Genomic DNA, 9,236 nt, shown 5'->3' with positions numbered 1-9,236 from the left:
ACCCCCCCCCCCTCCCCCTTTCTAAGGGGTTGATGTTCTGCTCTTTCATCCTCAGAAGGATGAATTTTAAATCTTTATTACATAACGGAGAGTGGAGAGGCATATCTCCATGGTAACAGCAGTATAAACACCCTTTGGCTCAATGTTGTGGTAACTGAGTTCAGCATTCAGCCCTCCTCCTCTCATTTTATGAAGGCATTGAACATCTAAAGATGCAGCAGCCTGTGAGGGATCCGTCTAAGGATGCAGCCGCCTGTCAGGGATCCCCCATGAAACCCCAGACACACAGAATGAGTCGAAAATGCAGACGAAAGTTCATTCAGAAAAAGTACTGATAACAAGAACTGAAATCAAACAGAGGGGATGGCACTGTTTTACAGAATTAAATAACTCACTCTTTGTTTCAGAATATAACAGTATGTGCCATGTAGGTACAGTGTGTACAGTGTGCTGAATTAAAAAATAAAGAAGACTGTGTGGGATTGAAATATATGTTTATTTGCACTAACACAATCAATTCCAACTTCAAAAAGAAAAGAAACCCCAGGAGGTGTTCAAAAACCTTGCCTTTAAAAATCCTAAACAGTCAAATCTCATTGCTGGCAAACCAGAAAACAATAGAAAAAAAGGTCACACTATAACAGTGGTTTATATATAACTTTGCATCAAATATAACATCACTCCAAACATCCTGAGGTGGTATGATTAAATATTGCTCAAGGACAATGTTTTCAGATCATAATTTTGTCATTCAATCAATACTGTTTTGCATTTTATGCAGTTTTCTGCTTTCTGTTCTATCATAACAGCAATAATACTATCATTAAAATGTTAAATATCATAACCAAAAGGGAATCACAGTCATAAAAGAGGGTATATTACCAGTTGTTAATGTTTAAATATATACAGTACACTATGATGTCTAAACCCTTAAACAGTATGTGAGAGCAGAAGGACAAAACAAACCCATGTATTTATCAATTTAATATCTGATCCTTTTGTGCTCTTAAGCTAATTCTGGACAGTGAAACAATAAGATTTTTCTTCATCCATTCTCTGGTGATATTTATCACTAACCTGCAAAAAATTTGCAGAGAGGACAAACTGTCATATATTGAAGATTTCAGAAACTGTTGAAAAAAAAAAGTTGAATTCTTCTGAAAACCAGCAATGGCTCCACCAATCAGGAGGTCTGCAGTGGTCCAATCCCCGGCTCCTCCAGTCTGCATGTCGAATTGTCCTCAGGCAAGATAAATTGCTCCCGATGGCTGCACCACTGGTGTAGACTAAACACTAGATTATACATAGAAATCAGAATTATATGCATGGAAGAAGATAACAGTCAAAGTGGCTTCAAGTACAATGTGACCTTCTTATTGCAAACGCAGAACAAAATATAACTGGTTCGTCTGATGATACTGACTTTTATTTCTTTGCCCTATATGTGACATCATGCTGTTAAGCAGGTGTGTGAAAGTACTGAAATGTTTGTTAATTATTATGAATAATGTATAAATGCTCATGTGAATATCTGAAAGTTTCAAAAAGCTTAAAGACAGTCATAGAAACCATTCTTGTGCATCTGAACAGTAAGTTCCTGTGTAAAAGAGAAACAAAGAGCATTTGTTCATGCTGATTCATATCCTGCCAAGTCTGTATGGGTATGGCCACTCATAGTCACAACAATTCCTAGAAGTCGGTGTGATTGCGATAAAGGAGTATTCATCCCACTCCTCGGGGGCTTACACCTCTGCAGCAGCTTGAATATCTGTAGTGAGTGTGAGTGAGCCATGACCTGAGCATTAGAGAAATGCACAATACTGTATTGAGAAATTGTTACACAGAAACATCCAGGAAGTCATACTTGAAAACTGATATTTGACAGGTGACAGGTGAAGCATCTGTCTATAACTGTCTTACCTTGCATTGCAGCTAGATTTGTGAGATCAGGCTCACACCACTTGAAACATGGTAAGATGGATTCTCACATGATTTCATGATGCCGTGATCTGGTGAACCCAGCTGCCTCACAAGGTAACTGAAGTGAAGTGCAAGAGGTGAATTGCCACGACAGGTTACATCACTCACTTGCTGCTGTCATGTTGCATTCCTTGAATAATACACAAATGGCTTCACATGCCTGCACTTGTTCCACCATGTCACCTTTTTTTTCAGTGCTGTCACTGGCTCAGGGTTGCAGAGGATACTGTGAAATACAGTAGGGATCACCTGTGATCACAGCTCCTGTTGCATTGCTTTGTTTCATAATTGTCTTGCCTGTGCTCAATAAAATATCTGTTCTGTTTGTTAATCATTTGTTGATAATAGGAACTATCATGTGCATTGATTTTTTGGAAGCAGTATTACTGACTGCCTCACTCATGTCTCAAAGGATAAAGCTACCGATATTCCATATGTTTTATATTGTCAACAATACCAAAACCAACAATAGATTATGTTTCTCAATACTTCACAACTTCCCCAGCCTGCCTGTGGCCCTCAGTTACATTTGGTCCCTCTAAAGATGAAATCTTTAAAGATGCATCACAAATATCTGCTTTCAATTTTTAAAAGTGCTAAATAATTTCCTAAAACAGCTGGGCACTGCAGTTTTTACAAATGTTACTACTTAAACAGTAATGATTTTTTTTAGGGATTATTTTCAGCCAGCAGCATGCCAGTGAGCCACACTATAGGGTCATATGTTACTTCACTACAAAGATTTTGGGCAATGTAATTTTTTTAGAAACAGGTCTAAAAGCTTATGGCAGCTATCACGTTTTCAGTCCTTGTGAGCCTAAATATGTCTCCGTCACAGAATCCAGAGTGTAATACTGTAATAAAGACAAAAGCATTGATATACCAATATCTGTCAGATATTACTATTAGCATTAACATAAAGTGGATAATATAACAGACACATTTTTGAAATTGCCTCGGCTGATTCAAAGCTGCAAATAGGAAAATATGTACAAGACTGTTTAGCAGCTTAACCTGAACTTTGTGTCTGAACCTGTAAACCCCCAGCCTCATAAACCAGTCTACAGATCATGTGAGGTGAGGACAACTCATGAAGGGAGAGGAAAAGTGGTCTCTAAATTATGCACAACTTCAGTCAGCTCCGCTCCTTCGAGAAATTTATATCTGTTTTTAAAGTGCAAAGGTTTGTGGGAGCTCTTTTAATTGTATGTTTCTTGTTGTCAATTGACAGATTAAGGTTTCCATATAGTTCACACAGAAAAAAAGGAAGATGGAGGGTTGTTCAATTTAATTAAAATTTGAATATGCAGTTTGTATATACTGCATAATTGATTTATATATTTCCTCTAAACAATAATGATGGATTTAAATTCTTCTTGTGAATGGCTACCACAGGAATGCTGGTTGCTGCCACAGGAGTTCCACTATCTGCCACAGAAGTGCTGGTTGCTGCTACAGGGGTGCCAGTAGCTGCTACAAGAGTGCCATTATCTGCCACAGGAGTTCCACTAGTTGCCACAGATATGGCAGTAGCTGCCACATAGTTTCAGTTGTCACTCTGCTGCTGCTTAGATGTCACAAAAAAGTGAAAAACAGTAGTCGACTTTTTTCAGAATTTTATCTTTTATTTATTAAATAGCCTACATGTTATTTATACATTTTTAATTTTTATACATTTAATCAGTGCAACATGTTCTGGGTTTTCCTTTACTGAAGTCAGCACATCTGAACACCTCTTTCCAAACCCTCCGTTAATTCTCTCTCCCTACATACCACGCTCTTCCTTTCTTTACTCTTCCTGCCTATTCTCTCAACCCGACAAACTACCAGAATATCAACTTACTTACTGTAACTATAAAATATGTGTAAACGAGATGGTAGATAGCAATTAAATTAAGAATATACTAAACTTATGTTTGCTCAATGTGTTTAAATATAACAATTATGTTTACATAACACAATTTCACACTTGTTATGAATGATTTGAAATGTCTTTCAACTGCTGACAGAGTGCTATAGGGTCACATTGAGGTGCCACTACCTGCCAGTGCCACCAGGAATATCCTGGCCTCTCTCCAAAGTAGAGCACATTTCACAAAAGATAATCAGACACAAATAGAGTTGTCTATTCAGCTTGTTCTTCCAACCAGTATTTATTGAACCTTTAAAAGTCATAAAGGTTTCCAACACACACACCTCACACACTAACGTATTTTTACCAGGTATTCTGAGAACAACTTCAGGAGCATCTTCATCATTAGATTATTTGTTTGCTGATATCTAGGATAAAATGTGTGAAAGAGTAAACTTCTGATACGTCCCTAGATTGGAACAATCAACACAATGCACTTTCAAGTGTAATTGAAAAGCAGCTTGCAGCAGACTAACTGGAGGTGGAATAATTACTCCACGTGCAGAGGTGCCTTAATGCACAGGCTTACCAGAGCTTAAGCCCCAGGCTTTGGGCCTCCAGTTGCCTCACGAGACATGAGCTTTAAAAAAACAATAAACACAATGTAGGAGAGTAAGCTACCTGTGATGCGAGGGAATGATGCAATGAGTAATCACAAAAAAAATCAAAAATCTGCCCATGTTATGCATTAATATGTCATGTTATGCTCATTGGCCACTTATCTCTACTTTCTTGTGTTCAAGTTATGTGCGTTGACCTTTAGAGAGGAAGGTGCTCAAAGTTAAAAAGAGGCACATGAAAAAAGATTTTAAAACACTGTACACCAACATAATTTATAGCATAACCTATTAAATTATATAGGTAACCCATATTCAAACAGAATGTAGCATGGAATATTACAATAAAGTGAAATTCACTGAATGGCATATAAAACTATTTGCTTTCACAAACAAAAACCCAAGTAGTGAAAAAGCTGCTTCTTTAAAGACTTCTGTCAATGAGATGAATGCCCAGTCCCAATTCCCCCTTTGGCCTTACCACAGCCCTACCACTCCATTTTGTGTGCACCCACATAGAGTAGGATGTCCCATTTCTGTTGAGGATCGAGGGGTAGTGGTCATCCAACCTTCCAAACAGAGTTCTGTCAGATGCAGGTTCCAAACAGCGTGGTAGACAGACTTTCCCAGAATCAATTGTGAAATGAGGCTGCTGGCCACTGTTGCGGGGAAAGTAGCCCATAAATGTAAGTATATCTTCACAGATAATCATCTAAAAAACTTCAAATCCATTAGAATATGTAAGGGAAATACTAGGAACCTCTGTCAGGTACAAATTCATCGCTGGTGTGTTATGTTTGTGCCATCGTCAGGTATTGATGACAAAATGAGTGGTGTCCAATTTCCTAGTTGAAGATTTCAACCCCTACCCCTTGTGGCTCCATTTTGAGGTACCACTACTAATGGAAGGCACCCCAAAATGAGTGGTAGGGCCAAAGAAAGGTCATAGTGACTTACCTATCCACGTCACTTCTCACTGTTATAAATAGTCAGACTAAACAAATAAGCCACATATTGTACAACAGAGTTTCTTCAAAAACTATTGTTCTTTGGTGTCAGACTTCTACCCAAGCACCACTATCTTGAGCACTAATCTCAGATGATAAGGTGTTTTGGCCCTCTAGTCACACTTTGGACAATGCAATTTGAAGCCAAACATAGTTTCTTTACGAACATTGAGAAGCACAAACAGCTTACAGCTTCAACAATGTACCTCTACTTTAGCTCAAATGATGATTGCTTTCCACATAAATTCACCATCCTACAGTACATCAAGCCTAGATGTATCTTATGTATCCACAGTCCCCAATTGATGTACTGAAGGAGGATGCGGCTAAAGCTAATGGGCTAAAATGCCGTAGCACATCTGACGTGCATCTTGCCAAGAATGCATCAAGTAGTGGCATAACCTAAATGAGAGGTTGCTCCTAACTGTGAAAGTGATGTGTGAGGGAAAACTATGTAGCTTTTGACCTAAGCTTGTCACTATCCACAGAAATAAAAATTGTGGCATTCAGTGAACTCACTGTCACCTATCCACTGGGCTGTTACATGGTTGGATGAAGCTGCATCGTGACCTTTAAGAAGGCATAACATCATAAAAAGTTGGTTAACCCCCAAAATGGTGATTAAAATGGTGTTCTGTTTGGTACATACTTGCAATATTTTAAAGTTTGGATACAAAAACAGGTAACAATGTACATACCGAGTTTGATTTGTTTTCCAAGACATTTGTCCTTGCAGTCTGCCTACCTGTGTATCATCCTGCCTATTTTCTCTCCATATTCTGGGTATATTTGTTGTTCTACGTTATCTATGAGAGTTTATGCATACTGTGAATACTCATTTTCTAACCCTTACACGTGTGCTTATATCCCTTCCACCTCTGCTACTGCTCTGTGCCATCACTCACTTGATGAATCCTCGTCATTGTCCAGTGAGTCCAGGTACTAACATACTCTCTTTACCAGAGTCAGAATAGCTCTTGGTCATTTTGGCCAAGTATCCTTTGGACCGTAATGACATAACTGGAAGAGGTAGGTCTCCCATGGGATGAAACACAGACCATAATTGTGGCCTTCTGGCCCAGCTGGGACAAAGAAGATAAGTAGGTAAGTATCTTTTGTGTTCCTCTGTGTTGTTATGATTCAGGGTTAAAACTTGAATAGGGCTATGCAGCTTAAAGAGAAAACGGTATGTTGCTTTCCTCAGATCCTAAACTGAAGTAAAACACTCTTGAAGGCCTAGTGCAAAAAATAGTTCAGCAGAAAATTTATGTCACTGGCAAAGAGTTTGACACAGTTGGAGAGGCCCTCATCTCAAATCATCCTTGTCTGACTGAGAAAGGCTCCCTCGCCGGATATGCTTGATGGAAAACTAGTTTGAAGAATAAACTGGCAATCTATTGCACTCACCTAAGAAAGCGTTGGTGTCCTGAGATGACAATAAACTCCCTCAAGCTCTCTTTTGGTCCTGACCTGCCAAGGGACAACAGATGAAAACTAGCTATTTTAGCTAATTCTGGTGCATTTACATTTTAATTTGAAATGTTCGTGAATGTACACTGTCCATTTTAAAATAAATAAATAAAATATTTGTTTTTAAAAAGCACAAACCAAAGGGCAATTGAAGCACTGCTTTAGGCATTTAAAAAACTATCCTACTAGGGAATCTAATAAGAGCCTTGACAGTGTTAAAGTGGAGCTTTTTTCAGACATTAAGAAAAACAACAGGAAGGGCATGAGAATGAAAATGGAAAAGACATTTTGCATTTAAGAGACGTGAAGTGGTTTGCGGCACATCAATGATAAAAGACTTTCAGGCACAATGGCCAGCACTTACCTGAGGTAATCGAGGCATGTGATTTATGAAATTCCACACACAAGCAGATGCATTATGAACACTGAAGCAGACACTGAAGTCTAACTGTTGAGCTCAGTTTGCTACGAATGTTAACATTTGGCAAAGTCTTATGAACTTAGATGCCCCTCCGAAACTAAGCGAAACAAGTAATCCTGTACTTAATGTATTCTTCTTTTAAATTATGTGTTAAAAAGCTTATAATAAAAACAATAAGAAAATCGATAAGAGCAGCAGTATCGATGCATTTTTTACAATGCCCATGCTTAGTCACGATCCATGTTCAACTGAGTTTTTTTTTTTTTTTTTTTGCCTAATACAGGACATTTATTGAAACTGTTATCAACTGGTACTACTGACACAAGATTTTGAATCAATGTACCTGTACACTTGCTGAAAAGCAGCATGTTGCAACTGCAAAAAAGGCATTCTGAGAGATAAATAAAGAGATTTTGAGGAATAAATGATATTTTAAGTATAATCATTACATAAGATTATGAGAAAAAGTAATAAAATAATGACAAGGGACTTCTTATGGAATTATTCTGCTACTGTACAAATCTTATTATTATGTATAACTTTTTCCTTACATACATAAACAAATATACGCTTATGTCTGTAATCATTCTTGTTTCCAGAAAATGTAAGCGTATTATACCACCATGCCCCTGCAGTCCTGATGTTTCTCATGGTTAAATGTGCAATTCAAGAAATTGATAAATCTGTTGTTTTTTAAATAGGAGGACAAACAGGCAAACACCTAGAGAGCACTGTGGCACACATGGCTTAAATAAGCCTGCTTTCTGGAAAAAAATACTGCATCGTTGATGTAGCATTTGATTGAAGGAAAAATGGCTCTAATCAAACAACTCGGTCTGTTAATCCTCCTCGACTAGGATGATGACGCTGATTTGGGACGACAATGTGTCATCAAGGGACGCTGTGTACCTCAGTAAGAACCCAGAAAATCTTGTGTGAGAGTAGTGGTTATTACAATTACTGAGATTCAGTATATCCAGGTTTTATTGTATGCTCTACAAAGTCTAGTTATTGAAATTACACAGACCGGTCAGCCAACTACTCAGATTTAAATATGGTAGTGATCTTGACAATATCAAAATGATGATTTCACTATGTGTCAATAACCAATTTCAGAATGAATAGATAGATAGCAGGTAGATTAAATAATTGTATTACTTACACTTTAAAGAGCTGAATTGTTACATTAACAGACAGAATTAATCAGCAAATGCTTTGATTTTCAAATGTCTATGGTTTGCAGAAGTGAAACACTGCAATCCTAGCAGTGTGGTGTGACAGTCATCTGACAGTCTTTGCTGACTTTATCTTGACCCTTGAACTTGTCTCTTGCAATTTCACATTTCTCACTACAACTGATATACATTTTCAAAAAGATATGCCAGTGATAAACCAGACGACACTGGTATTGTCCTCACGTGCCAGATGGTGTTACAGTTGAGCTCATGTTTTGGTTTTACAATCCCATATTGTAATTGTCAATCATTGCTTGAGTAGGGGTAGGTGTAAATACTTCACTGGGGTAATAAGGTGGGCTCCCTCCTTCTTTGGTTGATGCAGCAACAGTACTTCAGGAGGATCAGTTGAGTCTGGGTTTCTTATGTTAGTGATGGATAACATTGCATTAGTTGGTGTCATGTTGTTTGGCCTAATGTATGCTTTGAACCTAAACTACCCTCCTGAATTCAAATAGATCATCAAAGTGTTTTGTAAGGTTGTCAAGGAGCTGGATGGCAACACTCTCCAAGAAAGCCAAGTCCTTAAAAACAGACTTTATCAGTGAACTGTCGAGAATTACTGAATGGAGGGTAGCTTGGCCTCAGCCCTACAGCTTCTACCTATGGATGTAGAAAAACAACTAAGTACAGCATCACAGGCAGGGCCCATGT

This window comes from Scomber japonicus, chromosome 17 (genome assembly GCF_027409825.1).
Source record: "Scomber japonicus isolate fScoJap1 chromosome 17, fScoJap1.pri, whole genome shotgun sequence".
NCBI classification, from domain to species: domain Eukaryota; kingdom Metazoa; phylum Chordata; class Actinopteri; order Scombriformes; family Scombridae; genus Scomber; species Scomber japonicus.
Note: the sequence above shows the minus strand (reverse complement) of the source record.